The 20,907-nt window shown below is 44.5% G+C and overlaps 1 long non-coding RNA gene across 1 annotated transcript; it reads left to right on the top strand.

The window, feature by feature from the left end:
• The first annotated feature begins 5,063 nt into the window (after window positions 1–5,063).
• LOC146859854 (uncharacterized) lies at window positions 5,064–6,029 on the top strand. Its single transcript, XR_014979060.1, has 3 exons — window positions 5,064–5,184; window positions 5,281–5,380; window positions 5,656–6,029. It is a non-coding gene; the product is annotated as an uncharacterized LOC146859854 (long non-coding RNA).
• The last annotated feature ends 14,878 nt before the right edge of the window (window positions 6,030–20,907 follow it).

Genomic DNA, 20,907 nt, shown 5'->3' with positions numbered 1-20,907 from the left:
TCTTATCTGGCGCTAGCGGAATGTCTCAGAGGGTACCAATTGGTGTTCCTTTTGTAGGTCACCAAAGGTCTTTACCTCTCCATTTGTCCACAGGTGCCCCACACATTATAGGTCTACCACATCCCATTTATTGAATCCCTGGTATTTGGCTAGGAGGCCAAACTGTGCTGAGTCCCACAACGGTTTAGCCTGGGTGATCTTGCCTCGCCACCACAGTGCCGCTGCTGTAGTGTGCCAAATTTTAACTGTTTATGAGGTCGGGGTCAGTGACAGCTTATTGTGCGTCCCTCCATTGATGGCCCTGAGATAGCCCCTTGGGTGCATATTTCGCCTGTCCATTCTATATGCAGGTTCATCACGCGAGAGATGGACCCAGTGATTCACTGCCATGAGTTGAGCTGCCCAGTTGTAGTATTGAAGGACCAGGAGTGCTTTTCCCCCATCATGCCAGCTCCTTGACAATGTTTGTAAAGATAATCAGTAGACACTAGGGATTTTCCAATCCGGGAGGAGTGTTCGCACAGTGGCATCGACCGCCCAAAAGTATGAGAGTGGGACCAGGTAAGGTGTGTTATGGAGGACATATAGAAAACGAGCAGTGCTATCATTTTGTAGAGCGCTGCTTTCCCTAACAGGGACAGGAGCAAGGCTCTCCGATAATGCACGTCTTCCCTTAGGCGTCTCAGTGTGGGCTCTAGATTTCGCTCGTGGAAGACAGTCAGTCCCTAGTAATATAAATACCCAAATTTTGAAATCCCTCCGTAACCACCAGAGCTGTGCAAGACCCAGAGAGTCGCGGATCATTCCCATGGAGTAGGTATATCAATGACTTGTCCCATTTTTTAGTGTAGCCCGAGTAGTTAAGTTAGAGGTCAAAGATGTGGAGTATTCTATGCAATGTGGGATAAGGGCTCGCCACATGGAGGATTTCATCCGCATAGAGGGAGAGTCTATCCTCCCAGTCTTCTGACAATCTCATCTCTCTGATTAATGGGTCTCCCCTTATCCAAACCGCTAATGGTTTCAGTACTAGGGCAAAAATCAGCGGGGAAAGGAGACAGCCCTGTCATGTGCCTCCTTTCAACTGAAAGACCACTGATTACCCCCCTTCACCGTCTCCTGTGACAAGGTGTCTGCATATAAAAGCTGGATCCATGACAAAAACATAAGCCCAAAGCCTTATTTCTCTAAGATCGCATATATAAAAGGCCACTCTATCATGTCGAAGGCTATTCGGACATTTAATGACACCACCACGTCCTCTACCTGGATGTAGGTCGCTTGTCCTAATACTCCGTGTAGGCGCCTCAAGTTATTTGCAGTATTCCTGCCAGGCATAAAGCCAGACAGGTCGGGTGGATCAATGTGCCTATTACCTGAGCAAGTCGATTTGCTAACAGTTTCTCTAGACTCTTTACCTCGCATTTAGCAGGGAGATTGGCCTATAGGATGTACAGAGTTCTGGCGCCTTCCCGGCTTTCTGTATCAACACAATTTTTGCAAGTCTCTGGTCTGCTGGTAGTTTCCCAGCATTGCAGCATTCTTGGAACCTCTTCAGTAGATAAGGGGAAACTTCTGTTGCTGTGAGCTTGTATAGTTTGATTGGGAGGCCATTCGGGCCCTTTGCTTTCCCAGCGCTCATTGGCCGATGTCCTGGGCGACCTCACAATCAGTGAGTAGCTCCCTGTCAACTGGTGTAAGGTGTGGCACATCGAGGGAGGATAACAATTCCTGCGCCTCCTCTGCCGTGGTCTTTGCAGACGGGGTATATAACTTTGTGTAGAAGGCCACAAAGGTTATATCTAAGAAGAAGGCCCCCCCTAAGGTTACTAAAGGTCTAAGAGGAGGGGGGAAGAGGGCAAAAGAAAACAATCAAAAAACCTCTATCAGGACCTATATTGCTTTTAACAGAGACCTATACAAGTTCTCTCCTGCCAACCAGAATGGAGTAATTAAGGATACATACAATATAAAGTATTATTTAGTAATCATTTTATTTTTTCACTTTTTTCAATTTAATAAATTCTACTTAGGTGGTAACATCAGATATTTTATATACAATAAACATACATATTCATTAGACCATCTAAGACACACAAAAAAAAAACACAAAAAAAAAAATATATTTTTAAATGTGAGTACCCCCGCCACTAATATGACACAAAAAATCTCTCATCATACTCTCAACCATACATCAGTCATACTCATACTGTTTTTTAATTCAGAGATGATCTTTTCCATCAGATCAAAGGCACCAGTATGGGCGCTTCATGTGCTCCTAGTGTAGCGAATATATACATGGGGAGTTTGAACTAAAACATATTTTTAACGAAATAGCCCCTTTCTATGAGAACATACAGGCATGGCATAGATTTATAGATGATATCTTTTTCATCTGGTCAGGGGGTGAACAAGACCTTCTACAATTTATTGAGTGGCTTAACCTTAGTGATGAGAATCTCAAGTTTACGGCCAACTACTCAGCAGAGAAAGTGGAGTTCCTAGATATTTGGATTATAAACGGTAATGGTAACATCGAAGTAAGTCTTTTTAGAAAACCTACTGCGAAAAACACTATCTTGCAGCATAGCAGCTTTCATCCTAGTTGCCAAAAGGACTCCATCCCCTTTGGAGAATTTCTGAGAATTAGGCGTAACTGTACCAGCTTAAGTGAGTTCACATTTCATGCTGAAGGACTCCAAAAGAGACTTCTTCACAGAGGATGCCCCAGACGATTAGTGAGACATTCCATGAAACGCGCTAAATACTACAACAGAGACGCGTTGATCTCCGGGAGAGAAAAACCTCCACTTGAGAAGATCGTCTGTGTAGTTAACCATTCTAGTCTTAACAACAAAATACAGAAGGTACTACATAGGAATTGGAAAATTCTTAATGCCAATGGAGAAGATAGTGCTCTAGCCCAACCCATTGTAGCATTCAGGAGAAACTCCAACTTGAGAGACAAATTGGTACACAGCAGACCACGCTTACGTAAAGAACACCAAATGACTATTGATGGACTCCCTCCCATTTTAGGGAACCATAGATGCGGCAACTGCCATGCGTGTCCCTCAGCTATCACCACCCAAATCTGCACTTATGGCCTTAAAACAGCAAAACTGAAAAGCCACACAAACTGCAGAAGTAGCAACCTAGTCTATTTAATACTCTGTCCATGTGGACTAGGGTACATAGGAGAGACAGGCAGAGAGTTCAGAACGAGATTGTCTGAACACAAATCTGCGATCAGAACTGGAAAAAGACAAGCACCAATGGTAAGTCATTTTTTGGACTTCCATCATAATGAGAAGAAACTTCAGTGGGTGATTTTGGAGAAAATCATTCCGAAAGCTGGACGGGATACAGATAAAGTAAGAAAGGCTAGAGAATCCTTCTGGATTTTTTATTTTGACACAGTTCGAAGAGGTCTGAATGAAGAAATCATGTGGTTAGTCACATAATTCCTCCACCACATATTCCGTCCACCTTTCAGATATATAACCTTCAGAAGTGGCACTTTGTATTTTCTTCAAATGCATTTTTAGCTCAGTAAACCACCACATGACCGTATAACAAGGAACATCTTATTTTCCTGTGTCCTCAATATTTCTATTTTGATTTCTTTTGATTAAATCCTCACTCGTCCTTCGAGGTTCATGGCCTTTGGTCATTCCCTTCAATATGGCTGTCTTTTTGATGGGCTGATAGTCATTCCGAATGGACTAGTCACGCGCAACTTCGCGAGTGCATTCCCTACCTCCCATCAACTGTCCATGCTACAATATTTTGGCTGTAACTTCGCGAGTGCATTCTTTACCTTACATTTTTTGTCCACGTCATAATATTTTGGCTGTTACGGGTGTTATACACCTTTGCAGATGCTGTTATTATTTTCGCTTCAACAAAAAACAATACTGCCATTATGCACAGTTATATATCTTTGGCTTTTTAAGGCAGCCTTTTCCTAGATATTTCATCACTACTAGGTGTTCACGTCTCTAAATTATAGCGGTTTCGGGAGGTAATCACCTCATTACTTACCACTTTTGTCCTTAAAACAAATTCCGTTGTAATTAATATCTATATTCTCGATCCGTGTAGTCAGTTTTTTTAAAATTATCCACTATTATCTACTTGTCACTAGTTTTTAATAATTCAAATCTATTGTATTACGCAGACTATTTGCTTATGACGCCTTAAGACTCCCTGGGACAGCTTAACATTAGAATATGGCGCCCGTATTTCCAAGTATTTTCCAACGGATCACAGGACTCTTTCACGTGAGCCCTTTGGAAACCTCGTGATTCTTCTTTGGCCAATCAATATACACAGCTATATTTAAAAACCGCTGTAGCTCAATTAGTTTCGATGAACTTCCCTATGGCGATGCGTGATTTAGGCTGATATACTGCAGCAACCAGGTAAGCCCCGCAGCATCTGTCGGAGATGGGAGGAATCACATTTCATTTATTTGTTTGTACCTTGCGATCCACAGATAAGCTTTGCGCCCGTAGCTAGTTTATGACTTTCTCACAATAGCTAACATTTGAGTTACGCGTGTATTCACTATCTTCTGCTTTGCTAATGTCGCTAATAATTTTCTTCTGATATATGTATTCTTTCTTATATAAGACACTTAGTCTCTTGGTGTATTCGTGCAGTTTGCAATATATTTTTTCAGTTTAGCTAAGTATGCAAGTAAACATAGGAGGGGCAACTCGACGAACATTAAAGAACAAAGCTTTTTTCCAACTGTTCCCGGTTGTCTAGTATCTTTGACGGTCATTTCATTACTTTATCAATTAATTACGAGAATCTCTTTGTAGATTTCGTACAGGCCGTGTTTAGTTTCTGCGAGACGGTCGACAATGGCGGCTAATTTGACAGAATGGCGGTTAGGTGTATTTTAAAACCTGCATATTTCAATCTAGTGTTGTCATTCCCTCTAAGGCAGTTCCAACAGAATTCTAAATCGTCAGAATTATTACTTTACAGAGTGCTTGAAAATAATAGTAATGTACTGAGTATAGGCTTGCTTGTGTTACAGTTGCCCAGCAGCAGCGAGATTTGACTGCTCTGCCCACAGCTAAACAGCTAACTTCGTGGAATTTAAAAGATGTTGGAGAGTTCGCTATACGCAGATTGACTAGCATAATTCACTATCCCCCTAAATACAATAGGGTAAGCATTACTTTGTGTTTTATACGTAGTCGGCAATAAAAATGATTTCTTTCCGTAATTTAATGCATTCCATTTATACGTTGCTTTTTTGCTCAGGCGCAGACTGACCTTTGGTGAACTAGACAAACAGGATTGCTCCTGATATTACCAATGCGACTAGTCTCCTAGTTGATTTATTCTGTTGTTTGCACCTCAGGTAGCTTTTTTAAGAACATTTTTTCCTCATATTCCTTTGTCTACTATGGCCCAATTCTATGTTAATTTACAGGTGAAGGTTCTATTTTCTTTTTCTCTCTCTTTTTTCACCTTTCTAACACTTGTCCATTCCGTTCAAACACGTTGGGTTTGCAGCACGTTTGAGGTGACTCTTGATGAAGTGACTGTGGATTTACCTTCGATCTATGAAGTCCAGTTTATTTTTCAAAGTGTCTTCCTGCCTTATTCTAAATTGTTGTATTTAATTCTCTACAGATACCCCCCTCAATTCTAGGGCTTTCGCCCCTCTTTTTGGTGGCCCTGAAGAAGGTGGCCTTCCACCGAAACGCGCGTAGGCCTATCCTACCAATCTAGAGGAGAGGTCCCAAGAGATCCAGCACCATCAGAAAACAACTGTTCTAGTGGCTGTCTCTCTCCTTTAACAATCTTGTGGGACCGTGTTCAGCCTCTGAATGTTTTTTGCTATTTTAACAGTATGAGTATGACTGATGTATGGTTGAGAGTATGATGAGAGATTTTTCGTGTCATATTAGTGGCGGGTGTACTCACATTTAAAAATAGTTTTTTTTTTTTGTGTGTGTCTTAGATGGTCTAATGAATATGTATGTTTATTGTATATAAAATATCTGACGTTACCACCTAAGTAGAATTTATTAAATTGAAAAAAGTGAAAAAATAAAATGATTACTAAATAATACTTTATATTGTATGTATCCTTAATTACTCCATTCTGGTTGGCAGGAGAGAACTTGTATAGGTCTCTGTTAAAAGCAATATAGGTCCTGATAGAGGTTTTTTGAAGGCCACAAAGGTACCTTGTCTATCACTTACCTGAGCCCCTCCTTCACTTAGAACTTTAAACACCCACCTCGACACCACCTCTCTCTTATCTAGCCATGCCAGAAGCTTGTCGGCTCTATCTCCCAATTCGTATAGGCGATGTTGGTATGCCGTTTGACTAGCCCTGTCCACCTCTTTTACAGTCTCTTTGTCATCTTTGCGTTTGAGGCTGGTTGGTGTTGCATCTCAATGTGGTCAGCACACGTCATTTCTGCCTCTAGGGCCCGAATCTCTTGGTCCAGGGACTCTAACCGTGCTCTAGTTTCCTTTGTATGCCTCACAATTAACGAGATACCCTGTCCCCTTATCACCATCTTGAAGGCTTCCCATAACATTTGGGCCAAGTCCACCATTCCCTCGTTTTCTTCGAAGTACTGATCAGTGGCCAAATGGAGTCCCGCCCGAATTTGCAGCACTTTAAAACAACAGGAGCTACGTGGCATCACACATCTCTCAAGTGTTTTTTTTTACCATATGTCACACAAATTGGAGAATGGTCGGAGATTCCTCTCGGTAAGTGTTGTATAGTATAGCATTAAAGGCTGGCAATTGATCAGCCAGACCAAATATGTAGTTTATGGGAGATAAACTCCCATGCGAGCCTGGTGGAAAGTATATTGACGGGCAGTAGGACTGAGGCTCTGCCACACATCTACCAGGCCCAATGCCAACAGGAAATCAGCCAGGGCTCCACCAGAGGATTCTCGCGGAGCCGACAGCCAACGGTCCATTTCTTCGCAAAGAGATGCATTACAGTCGCCTCCAATCAATTACTCCCCTGCAGGGAGGTGACCCATAAGAAAGCCTAAGCGCGCGAGAGCCGGGGCATGAAGTCTCGGGGAACATAGAGCGAAATATTGTTAAACAATGTGCCCTCCCAGTGTCCCAAGAGTGCCACTAAGCACCCGAGTGAGTCAGGGTAACTTGCTGTAGAATGAATGGAAATGAGTTGCGGAGAAGGGTGCCTTCTTCCCTAGATCCTCGTGAGTAGTCTGCATGGGCCACTAGTTTGTAACCTCACCTATTTAATGCACAATAAGATGTCCCCTGTAAGTGTGTTTCCTGGAGGAGGACCACATCGGGCGAATGTCGTTTCAAATATTGTTTTACCACCCCTCTTTATATTTTATCCCCTAAGCGATTCACATTCCAGAATAGAATTTTAACATTAAATGACCATTGTTTAGTGGCCATAAGTGATCTTCACTGGGTACCTCATCGACTGGGTATAGGGACCCACACCTCACAAAGGAGCTAGCCCTTCAACCATATACGTTGGCGAGGGTGGTCTTCAAAGCTAAGCGGTGTCTGGACTGATTTACGTTGCACAATTGTACTTTGCGACTGCCATGTCTCGCCATCACTGCCATCAACACACATACTTAAGACAAACATAAACAAGAAACCTACATTAGAAACCCATCTCCCAGCCTCCCTGCACTGTGGACTAAATACTGCCTACCCCCCAAAATTGCAGAGCACCTGTTTATCCCCTCCCTCGCAACCCATTGTAGGGGAATGGCAACCAACTTGGATGCCCACCTGTCATTACTCCCACCTAAAAAGAGCTGGTTTGTTACAGCACAGTCGCAGGACAGTCTGGCAGCAGAGTGTCCACCGACCACACAAGAGACTCATCTCACAGCAGCCAGTCCGGGAGGGGGGGGACAGCCACACACTTATCCCAACCCATCGGTTGATCATTGGTAAGTCACGGATGTTCCTCTTGTTGTCTGTCCGCCACATCGAATCTGTGCTGGGGCCTTCTATGGTGTTGTAGTTCCAGATGATTACCCAGAAACATCATCTGCAATCCGGCTTTCCTGTTGCCTCTGATGCTCCCGATCACTGTCACTCTTTGATCGTTGGGCACAGGACATTTGATCCATGGTCGTTCCCCACCTATTGAGCCAATTCCACGCTTCTTGAGGGGTCTCAAAAAAGCACAACTTGCCCTCCACCACCACCCGACGTTTGGCTGGGAACAGCATTACATATTTCAGCTCCCGGTCACGTAGAGCTTTCTTGACTTCGAGAAAGGAGCACCTCATTCTCTGGACTTTCATGGTGAAGTCTGGATAAAATGTGATGATAACATTCTCTAGTTTAAGGGGCGGGGCATTATGAGCCTTTGTATTATGACATCTCTGTCTCTAAAATTGAAAATTCTTGTCACGATGGGGTGCAGGGCACCCCGTGTCTGGGAGGACCACCCGGGACCCGGTGGGCTCGTTCCACCGAGAAGTAGTTTTAGAGGCCACAAGGTTGCAGGTAGAGCTTTCTTGACTTCGAGAAAGGAGCACCTCATTCTCTGGACTTTCATGGTGAAGTATGGATAAAATGTGATGATGGCATTCTCTAGTTTAAGGGGTGGGGCATTATGAGCCTTTGTAATATGACATCTCTGTCTCTAAAATTGAAAATTCTTGTTACGATGAGGTGCGGGGCCCCCCGTGTCTCAGAGGACCACCCGGACCCGGTGGGCTCATTCCACCGAGAAGTAGTTTTAGAAGCCACAAGGTTGCAGGTGTTTTAGGATCAGGTCCTCTACAAAGAAGTCTGTTGCTGGGCATTCCACTTGCTTGGGCACTCCCAAAATACAAACATTTGTTCTGCGTGATCGCCCCTCAAAGTCTTCCATCCTAGCCTAGAGGGTGGCAGCAGTAGTTTGCAGATCTTTGCCTTGCTCCTTGAGTGTTTTGGTGGTAACTTGTAGCGTGGTCATTTAGACTTAAGCAGCTTTAACATGAGAGTCTAAGTTTCAGAGATCAGCATGCCTCAAGGTAACTCCAGAAGTAACTGCATATATTTTACTCTCTAGGGCTACATTAACTCACTGAATTGCAGCTATAATGTCTTGTAGCATTAGGTCTACATCTGCCGTGGTTGGCAGCTGTTTCTGTCCCTCCTGTATCTCGGCCGCCACATTCGGCTTAGGCTGTGTGAATATATCCAGTTGGTTTTGTGTGTCACGCGTGACCCCTTGCCCCCACACATCGTGTTTTATTAGTCTCTGACAGAGTGTCACAGCAGTCACAGCACCAACGAGAGCAATCCACCACTGTCACTGGTTGGTGGCCGCCACTCCAACAGATCACTTTGCTGAATTCGAGTGGACAAGTTCATAGATAGGGCACAAGGTGGTCGGTCCAGATTGCGGTCAAGGTCTTGGTTCAAGAGCCAAGTGGGGTCACGCAGCAAATAATGTTGCGAGGAGCTCTCGCATCACCACCAGGCCCCCTGGGCCCCCCTACCACCTTTGTTGTATTCCCAGTCTGGGACACCATCCAGCATGGTCAATTAATATAGGGCCAGAAGCAGGATGATCCTTCTCCTTAGTCCCTTCTTGAGTAGCGTTGGCGCTGGGGGCTATAATGTCAGGTATCTCCCACCACACTCGCCACAGGCCGTGCCGCAGGGGTTAGGTTGGGCCGCACCAATTCGTAAGGTATGGAACTCATCAGTACCCGCCAGTACAGTGAAACCTCGCACAGTGCCTCTGTGCAGAACAGGTCCAGGGCCAGACTGGGCGCAGCAACCAGTTGTAATGCCAAGGGCTTCAACCACATTGGCACCCGCCATATCTCGCTGCCAGGCAGTTCCTCACCCCACTGTTGGGTCACAGAATCAGACCAACCCTGCCTCCAGGGTGCACTCACAAACTCTGCACCACCGCAGTCCTATCTCCCGCATTCGCCCGGCATATCTCCCAGCTCCGGTGGCTCCAGACCTGATCCTCTCATGCCAATAAGCTCCGATCGGGTGTGCAATCAGTACCTCCTCAGCCGTCCCCATGTCCCTCGCTGACGGTGGCTGTCTCTCACTACAGGTGGGGTATCGCTGGGGCATCTCTCCCTTGCCCAACCCCTCGCAGGGATGGATCCATACCAGGCTGTGCCAAGCTGTCTTCAACCTCAGCCCATCTGGTGCATTACGGGGTCAAAATACATTGGTGAAGACTCCACCAGCCGGACAAAAAGGTGTTATTACGCGATGGCTAACTAAACAGTGGCTGTGCCAAACCTAGGGATGTTTGGTATCAAACATTTTGTAATCATACCCCAACACCATTACCGGTGTTGGAGGTATGATTCCATGCACTGGGGAGCTCCTCCGAGAAGCCCCCAGAACTCCCAGTAACAGACTTTCAGGGTCTGCTAGCAAGCTAGTGCTGCTGCCGACCACAGACATGATTCTGCTCTCCTGCTGCTGAGCTGAGCTTGAGCAGGGGAAGATAGAACAATAGATTTCCTATCAAAGGGAGGTGCGACCTCCCTTTGATAGGACTTATTGTATTGGGCTGGAGTGTAGGCACTTAACAGTGTCAGCAGACTGCTTCAAAGGGCACGTTTGGGCCCACTTTGCATACTCCAGTTTGAGCCAGTTCAGGGAACCCTTAGCCCCCGCTCTGGTGCGAAACTGGACAACGGGCATGGGAGTACCCTCCCCTCTGTCCAGCCCCTCCTCTGGGAGGGACCCCTGAGTCATCCTAACCCCTTTCTTAGGGCATAAAAGGGCTTACCTGTGGGTGGGCCATCAGATTAGTCATGGGACAAGACTCAAGCCTGAAACCATGTCACTCTTCGACCGGCTGGTCACTTGTACCGTGCCTGGAACCAAGACTGCATCAAGGAGGACTCCTGCTGCTCCTGGTTTAGCTGTTTTGCAAGTCTTTTTCATTGTGTTTGTGCTTCTTCCAGGATTCTTCAACAAGACCTGTGGGCATCAAGGACAACTGAAGTAATCTCCCTTGGAGTGAAGGAGTCACTCCCCTGCAACTGCAGGCACCGCAACAAAGATGACCAGTCTGCTGCTCCTGACATCCCATGGACTTCAAAAGCAACATAAGTGGTGGCTGTGCAAGTCCCTCGAGGCCTGACCTGTCCTCTCAGCAAGTTTGAGGCCAGAATCACCTGTCGAAACCGCTGGGACCAAACCCCTGTGCACAGCGTTGACTTGCCATTGCCAAGGCTTGTTGGCTGTGCACTCTAGAGATCTTCAGGCTACAAGAAGTTCCAGCCTCCAGCATCTCTTCCTGGCCAAATCTTGGTCCTCACTGTGGACTTTCATCCTTGGTGAGTTGCTCGAGGTTCTCTTGTGACTCCTGTGCCTTTGGCCCAGGGGTCTTCTTGGGGGTCTTCTATTGCTTCAATGGGCTCCCCTGCTTGCTCGGGGCCTGATCTGACTCTCCTGCACTTGGTGAGTCTAAAAGATATGTAAGGACTATGGGCCTTACATACCAAACTCATTACCATTAATGCAATTTATTCTTTATAAATTCATATATTGAGTTCTACTTATTGGATTTTTGTTGTTTTTATCTTGTTTAACTTAGATACGTATTCTCTATTATACTAAACTGGTGTGGAATCTTTTTGTGGTGTTTTCATGTTGTTACTGTAATTAAAGTATGCACAAATACTTTACACATTGCCTCTTAAGTTAAGCCTGACTGCTCTGTGCCAAGCTACTAGAGGTTAAACTCCTGTTAATTTAGGATGTGTATCTGACTTACCCTAACTAGGATTGTGTTCCCTACTTGAACAGGGTGCAAACTCCTGCACAATTTCTAACAGTAACATTAATGTTTTACCAATTACTGAAAGGTGGGGGCAAACTGTTCTCAAATGGGAAGGGTTCCCTAAGGTACCTTTGTGCATGGTAAAAAAAAAATATTATTTTGGAGTAGACAGTGGTCCCTTAAAAAATAGTTTTAAAACTTTTTTTAATGCATCTCATTTTCTTTTAAGAATAATGTGCTGCATTTAAAAGAAAATTTGAAAGCAAACATAGACATGGTGGTCTGTTGCCCTCAGACCACCATCCCTGTGATGGCGGTCTGGTCCCCGCAATTTGGGAACCGACCTATTACTAATAGGTTGGTTCGCAAAATAACATAGGCAAGAAGTTGATGTGCAAATTGCGATCACTTTTTGAAAATCCTATCTTAGCACACGTTGCCCCAAATCATCAGCTTATTCGTCCCTGTCCTGTTGCCATTGTCTGAGCCATTGCTGATTCTCTTGCCTCATTCCACTGGCGTCAGATGACCCGAGCACTATTCAGCAATGCCCTACAGGCGAAGAGGGCACCCTTAATATCTCTTCCTCATTTCTCCAAGGTGTCCGATGCTGTAGATGTCACCCGCTAAAAAGCGGTAAACTGTATGTGGTTTGGTAATTTGTACCCAAATGGAAGATTCATAACTTTGTTAGAGGCCTAGGACTATTAATGTTGGTAGGGAACATAGGCCTTATTTCTGGATGCCCCCACTGTATCCAATAATTTTTCGACCATCTCAGACTTTTCAAGCTGAAGTAAACCAATTATACTGATATGTGGAGTGTTCAAAAGTGGCTTGGTTATACAGCCCTAACAATAGATATTAAATATGAGGTGGAGTTTAAAATGAAATTTACTCAGACGGTCTGGATTGATGCTTTCATGCATATGAGGAAAACCTCAGAAAACACCAGCATTATGTAATAGACCTCACATGTAATAGATGCAGCACTGCTTTATAAAATAGCTGGAAACAGAAGCAGTGCTATCCATAACCAAGAAATGCTGCTCCTTCTGCCAACTATCTTAACAGCAACTAATAGCATGGTCTCTATAGTCTCTCACCATCGTCTGGCTTTAGATGCAAAATGGCACAATAACTTCTATTTTGAGATAATGTTTTAATTATATGTAATAAAACAAAAATGGTCCAATATCCTTTGTAATATGTTGTGTTTGTGTTGCGTGCATCAATGAACAGTAAGCACATGAATGAGTGTGACTAGTATTAAACCAAATGGCACATGCTGGAAAAAACAGCAGAGTTGGGCGCAGATGGAGATGCATTCAGATGAAAAAAAATCAAGAAATGGATCTGAGTCTGCGTGAGCATTGAATGTGAAGTAGTTAAAAAAAATTACTTTGCATTCGACTAATGCCATCAGCAGTCACACTTCAGAGTTACCCACTACTTAAAAAACACCCAGATCTATCCTGACTGAAAAATAACAAGAGCCCCATAGTCCTGAGGAAGAGCCTTTGAATTTTCATACCTGCAGAGTGTCGAAACACAGCGCAAAGAGGATCTTTGATCCCTTGGAGCTACCACAGAGCAGAAGGAAATAAATTAATTGATCCACAGGGATATCATAATGGCTTTAATTAACATGTTGCCCTTCGGAGACACAAGACCTGGATCATCAGCAAACAAGAAGAAAATTGTAAAATATTGAAATAAAGTTGCCCTAATAGGGTCCTTTTTGAACATTGTTTCAACAGAAGCTTTCACATATGGATATTTGTACTGAGCATATTTTTGAAGGAAATCGTTTTGCCATTAGATGGACTGACAGACTAGCTTATCATGTATTGGTGGATTGGGAAAATCACAAGAACACCTTAAGAGGTACACTGACACATTTTTGTTTTGTTAATTTTAATTGAAACATTCTGTAACCTAAGGGTTATTGTGCCATTAGGCCTGGACAATAGTAAAAGACTCCGTGGGACATACAAATGACACGGCCAAATTATCGTGCCTTGTTCAAATCAACTAATTAAGGGATTAATGGCCGACAGAGGAACATTTTTTAGTTACAAACCCAGGCCCCTAGAGGGCCCTACCTGGTAATGAATCTCACTTGTCCTAAGAGGGGAGTCCCTGAGGCCATATTCTTACACTTTATTTGTCCGCGTAGTGCTATCAGCATTCTAGATGCAAGACTCCGGGAGCAGTTTAAATTGCACCGTACCTTGCTCCAGGTATGGATGGACACATCTCCATGTGCAATGCAGAATAAGATGCACAACAAATCTGCAAAGCTCACTCTGCTCTTGGCATTCAATGCATGCACAGGGAACCCCCCTCAATGGATTCACTGGCTGGTGCATGAGGGCGAATGACCGAACGCGGAGAGGTATGCATGAAGATTTGCATATGAGGATGACAGATTGGAAGATATTTCAACGCTTGGAGGACCTATGTCCAGGATCTGCTTTTCCCACCAAACCAGAGGCGCAAGACTTTTCAATGACCCGTGAAGTCATCTCCCTTCGCAGAACACAAGATGACATGCTGCTCCGCTGGCGCACCGGATGGCATGCCCCCTCTGCAAATACTTGTAATTAAAAATAGCAATGACAGCCGTACACTTAAAAAAAAATAAAGTAATAAAATATATTTTAAAAAATATCTCACCTATTGCTTACCCTTCGCAATGCCAGCTATTTAGCTGCCGCAAAATTATATTTTTTACTTAACAAAAACTCCAACCATCTCCATATCTTTCTACCTTCCTCCACTGTCTATTTTTCATGCTCGTCTCAAATGTTCCTTTCTTTGTATTGTATTTGTATTGATAACTTATTTCTCACCTTTCCCTTGAGTCTATTTAGGTGCCTCCCCAAAATTTGGTTCAAACTCTCAGTAGCTTTTGCCTTCTCCACACCCATTTGCCCTCTGTCCCATTTTTTTCCATTCCTCCCTATTAAGACCTGCAATTAGGAATATCATCTCTTATCTGTGTGTGTTGACTAAACATTGGCATTAATCAAAATGATTATTACCCCGGAAAAGTTGTTAAAAGTCCCCATGTTTCGAAGGTGGTCTTTATCTGGCTCTGAGGTTTCAGCCAACTCAGTTAAGCTTGCTGAGACTTAGTATTTAACTTTCCCCATTATCGCTCTGGGCCTAGAAGCCCAGCGGTTTGCTCAAAATCCAGGACTGGCCGAAAGTCACCATCATGGCATGGGATCAGGCGACTACTATAGTTACCATTTATAGATAAAGAAAGGCTGCTACAAACGCAGTCAGAACACCTGATGACCTTTACTCTATTCATTTAATTTACAGAGCACTCTTGCAAAAGCGCCTAATAAACACTGGCAATTTAAGAAATACAAAAAAAATAACACCAGCCATGGAGACTACAAAGTTAGATAGCAGGAATATGCTCCTTTAAGAGGGAGCAATTGGGACAAAAGTTATTGTCAACACACATGGATAAGAAAGGGTGCTATAATCTTGTGTGGTCAAAAGGTATCATCAATGTTACCTTCAATTGCTCAATGGTTATATTTTATAAGATCAGTGAGTGTACAATAATCGTATGCCTGACCTTGTGCTATATAGACTAAAATGAATTTGTAGACAATAACGGGTGATTGAATATTTTTTAATATGTTTATAGACGTTGCGTGTACTACTTATAATTGCAATTGCATATATATATCGCTTACTACCCCTGACGAGGCGTTGAAGTGCTTTTGGCAAGTAGCACGCTACTCCGGAACCCAAAAAGAATTATTGGTGAATTAGTATAGGGAAATATGAAAATGTAATTTGTGCGGTGGACACGTGAGTCTGTTATTTGGAATGAAAAAAGTTAGTGGTTGGATAGAAGAGAGAAAGGTTTGCATTTATATAGCGCTGGTACCCCTGATGTGGCGTCAAAGCGCTTTTCGGCGAGTAGCACGCTACTCTGGAACCCAAACAGCATTAGTGGTGAATTAGTATAGGGGACTATGAAATTAATTTGAGTGGAGCAGACCTGAAGTGGTTGCTTCTAAAACTAAAGGAGTGAAGTGACAGTAGTAATTTGGATGTTCGGGATTACCACCTGGGACACCCAGCTATTACTACGCCTGAGTGTAGCTGCATAATATTCATATTTACTCACCTTCCAAAGGAGTAAGATGAATAATGTACATTTCCGGAAGTTCTGTCCTTCTCATACTGAAAAGTAGCAGTCAACCAATGAGTTTTCTAGATTCAGTGGGAAACTGCAACAAACATGTGTGCTTGTGTGCTGTGTATTTGGCACTCTCCAGACGTGTTCAAGTTTTCTTTATAAATTTGGTAAGAACTTCCATTGTTTAAGCAAATTCATGTGAACAGATGTACACAGTGCAATCCAAACAACACCAATCTGCGCCCACAGCTTTGTGCATATGGCCTTTTAAATCTCGGCTATATATTACATAAAATTGTGCTCTGAGGCAAACAGATCAAACCAATTATGCATGTTTACTGACCTCACAGGAGGGACTGAGCAACCTGTTTTTTTGCTTCACTTTTAAATGTGAAATCCTTGACTAAGTTTACTGCAAAACTAATTTCCTTGTTTGTAAGCAACAAATATTGATCTGCTCGATTCATTCTGCTTTGGTGCACAATATTCATGCCATCTGGGCTTTTGATAAATCTTATTTGCTCTAGTGGCCATTCAGCAAGCAGCCAAATACATTCTGGGAAACTCTGTTTTTGTTCCAGTGCAAAACTTTATCGATCAGACACGTCACAACACGAGATATATCCTCAGCTTCCTTAGCTGTACTCTATAGTTTACCTTATTCTGTGGGACGCAAGTGTGGTGGACCTCATGTAAACATACAGACACAAATATACAGAACCAGAACCTACCTTTATGCTGCAATGCTGCGCATAGCCAATATAACTTCGGTTGAAATAACAAATAGGTCCCCGTGAGGTCGACCATAGTCGTAAACCATGCATATGTTTTTTTATACAGAAGATGTGTAATTATTCAAAAGGAGTTAAACAAGTTGCACTCTAAACTGTCCCAGCTAATTTTCATTGGTCAAACAAAGTGTCTCTGCGGTGGCCATTGTGGACTTCTTTGCGTAGAATGGGCTTTGCCTAATGGAGTTGTATTTTTGCCCAGTGGTTTACCCTTTGTATTTAAATCCCCCTCTTTTTGTGTGCAGAGCACATCTGCCACACACTGGAATTGAAAGGTAGTCTCGGGCCTCGCAAACTGTTGGGGCCGGCATCTTACTCGGAAACCTCATGACTTTGTGTCAATGCATTCATGGCGTCCATTGAAATGCGGCCCTTTCTCCTGTTTGCTGCTCGGTAAATAGAGGCATTCTGTGGGTGGCTGTCGCCATATTTACACAGAGTTATCAGGGACATATCGGACACAACTATGCACCGAGTCAGACCCACCACAGACCAAATGGAGGCCACGCTGGGCCTGAAAGCCTCTTGCAAATGGCCGCTCTGGCGCACAATCCGCGCGTCAATGGGCCAAATTAGCCAGTGGCTAATAAGCAGTTTACTAACACCTGTATTAGTGCTGTATCTCTGCGGGGATGGCTGCTGCTGGACAAGCCGTAATCTCATAAGCCTGTCATTTGCATCGCCCTCGTTAGCTGATTAAAAAGCTGAAGCGGGCAGGTCCCTGCAGCTGGCGACCCATGCTCTGCTTGGGTGGCTCGCCAATGAAGTCATGGTGGAGAATGTGAACTCGGTGTGTATGGAAGGGATTAGGGCCATGAGAGTTTGTGTGAGCTCATGTTGCCAAATTCTCTCCTCTGGATCTCGGTAATTGGATGGGAGGAGGGATGATGGATCCATTGGTTTTGTCTGTTTGCTCAGGAGCTGCGCGCGGGAGGTTCAGTTTTGCCCCCTCGGGCTCCGTGCTTTTGTGAAGCCTGTCTGCTTTGTGTGTGGGGGCCTCTGTGCATCCCCTCGTCCCGAGGAGATTCCACAGCACCCACAAACTCCGGAGATTGCGAAGGCGGCCGCTTTAAGATGCAGGCTAGATTCAAGTGCTACTTGAAGACAGCTCGGTACTTCATAGCGCCAATCCTAGCATAGAAAGCACGGAGATAATTGAAAACTGTCGGCCTTTCTGCAGTCTCTCTCTAACTTCTTATTACAACATCATCAAGGAAGCCACCGGCTACCTCTAAAGAAATGGAATAGTTATTCGCGCAAGCAGCAGTTTGCACAGCTGTCATAATAATGGGCTTGTAACAAATGCAACATCGTCTTCCGGACACTTCCTACAAAGCAGCCATAGTTATCCGCACTTGAGCCGAGTTAAACAACGAGAACTCATGTTTCCTAAAACCTTGGCCCACAGTGGCTGGTGAACAGTATATTGGACACCTGCTGTCAACATGACAGTGTTAATGTGGTAATATTTTTTTTTAATTAAAAAACGCCTTACCCAACTGCTTCCCATGTGGGCATTCCCCTCAACAGCTACAAATCATTTCTACATACCTGCCCAGAGACCCCGTGTCGTTCTGAGACACTTAATTCTGTTTTAAAAAATGTTACATTTGGGCTACAAAATAGCAGCCTGCAAAGTGCTGTTGGTTAAAAAGCCAGGATTGGCTGAAGGTGCCGCAAGAGGACATTGGGCTACTAGTCAGTTAGCTAGCCCTGATTCGTACTCGTAGGTGCCTGGCATTTACGGACATTGCTGCCATGGCCCTTTGGCGCGTGAGGGAAACTCTGGTATGGCAGAATCTCACTCTGCACAGGTGTGTTCCTTTGCGAAATCCAGGGAATTCCCTGCATGGCCTCCCACTTCCACAACTCTCTATGTGCTCCCACGCACACAAAGCACTCCACAACACCGGACCAGCCTACCTGAACAGCAGACTCAGCTTCCACACCCCCACCCGCCAGCTCCGCAACGCCAGCCTCGCCCTCGCCGCCGTCCCCCGCATCCAACGAACGACCTCTGGCGGCAGATCCTTCTCCTACCTCGCCGCCAAGACCTGGAACACCCTACCTACCCACCTGCGGCAGACCGAAGACCTACTCACCTTCAGAAGACTCCTCAAGACCTGGCTCTTTGAGCAGTAGCGAAACTCCCCCCCCCCCCTCTCAGCACCTTGAGACCCTCATGGGTGAGTAGCGCGCTTTACAAATACCATGATTGATTGATTGATTGATTTCACTCTATGTGTACCCACACTCAGCCTCACTCTATGTGCACCCACACTCTGCTATCACTCTATGTGCACCCACACTTTATGTGCTCCCACACTCTGCTTTCACTCTATGTGTACCCACACTCAGCATCACTCTCTGTGCACCCACACTCTGCAATCACTCTATGTGCACCCACACTCAGCATCACTCTATGTGCACCCACACTCTGCTATCCTTCTATGTGCACCCACACTTTATGTGCTCCCACACTCTGCTTTCACTCTATGTGTACCCACACTCAGCATCACTCTATGTGCACCCACACTCTGCTATCACTCTATGTGCACCCACACTCTGCTATCACTCTATGTGCACCCACACTTTATGTGCTCCCACACTCTGCTTTCACTCTATGTGTACCCACACTCAGCATCACTCTATGTGCACCCACACTCTGCTTCACTCTATGTGCACCCACACCTTATGTGCTCCCACACTCTGCTTTCACTCTATGTACACCCACACTCTGCTATCACTCTATGTGCACCCACACTTTATTTGCTCCCACACTCTGCTTTCACTCTATGTGTAGCCACACTCAACATCACTCTATGTTCACCCACACTCTGCTATCACTCTGTGCACCCACACTTTATGTGTTCCCACACTCTGCTTTCACTCTATGTGTACCCACACTCAGCATCACTCTATGTGCACCCACACTCAGCATCACTCTATGTGCACCCACACTCTGCTATCACTCTATGTGCACCCACACTTTATGTGCTCCCACACTCTGCTTTCACTCTATGTGTACCCACACTCAGCATCACTCTATGTGCATCCACACTCAGCATCACTCTATGTGCACCCACACTCTGCTTTCACTCTATGTGCACCCACACTTTATGTGCTCCCACACTCTGCTTTCACTCTATGTGTACCCACACTCAGCATCACTCTATGTTCACCTAGTGCTTTAAATGGAAACAATAAATGCAGGTGCTCACCAAGTTAGGCTGTGTGATAGGGGGTGTGTCAGGAGGTGGAGCTAGAGGCAAACATTTAATGGGATCCAAATTTTCTTGGTGTGCATAATAGAGAAATTTCTGTTATCTTTAAAGTATTCTTGTTGCTCTTACATGTACAAAAGTGTTCATTTGCTATTTAACATATGTGCAGATTTCCTCTGCACAAATGTGCTCATTCAGTCTCTCTCTCCTCACCTGTAAACACAGCATTTTCTTTTGTCAATATTTAATCACCTTCCTACCTCCTTTGCACACTTACCTTTATAATCATAATTAAAATTGGCAAATATGGAACAAATGCGCTGTGCACTCTACTGAGCGGCCAAGGATTGGATGTGCACATTTGTGTCCGACTGGCAATCAGAATCTCACACTGCCTTCATCCTAAAGTCCAAAGCTATTAAATCTTACCCCACCATGAACACTAATACACACCCTCAACCCATCCAGATTACAAAACCTCATTTGTGAGACTGGATATATTACACCACCTACTGATGCAGACGGACCGGGGCCAGGAAGTATTTAGAGGTGACTCAGACATATCTCAAAAGACCTAAAAACGGAAGTTGTGGAAATGGGTGGGGACAGTCCCATAGGGAACACACATAAATAGTGCGTGGACAACTTAATAAACAATGTTTCACAAAATGTTTATTTTGCAGAGGGAGCATTTGTCAAAGACAGAGAGCACTCCTGGCTACTTTTCATTATAAGGCCCAGAGGTACATGAAGGCACACCATACAGGAGATGCAGCAGATATTACTACATTGTGGGGGTAATGGGGTATTGGGAGTGAGCACTGTATCATATGTGCTCCTTGCCATCCCTCAGACACCTTAGGTCTACTGTTCTAAAGAGAGTGGTGCCAAAAAACATCCAAAGTATCCCAACCTCCCGCTGCACCACATGGCACATTCCTGCATAAGAATCCGCTGCCA

This window comes from Triturus cristatus, chromosome 3_1 (assembly GCF_964204655.1).
Source record: "Triturus cristatus chromosome 3_1, aTriCri1.1, whole genome shotgun sequence".
Classification (NCBI taxonomy): Eukaryota; Metazoa; Chordata; class Amphibia; order Caudata; family Salamandridae; genus Triturus; species Triturus cristatus.
Note: the sequence above shows the minus strand (reverse complement) of the source record. Positions and strands in the feature narration are given on the sequence as shown.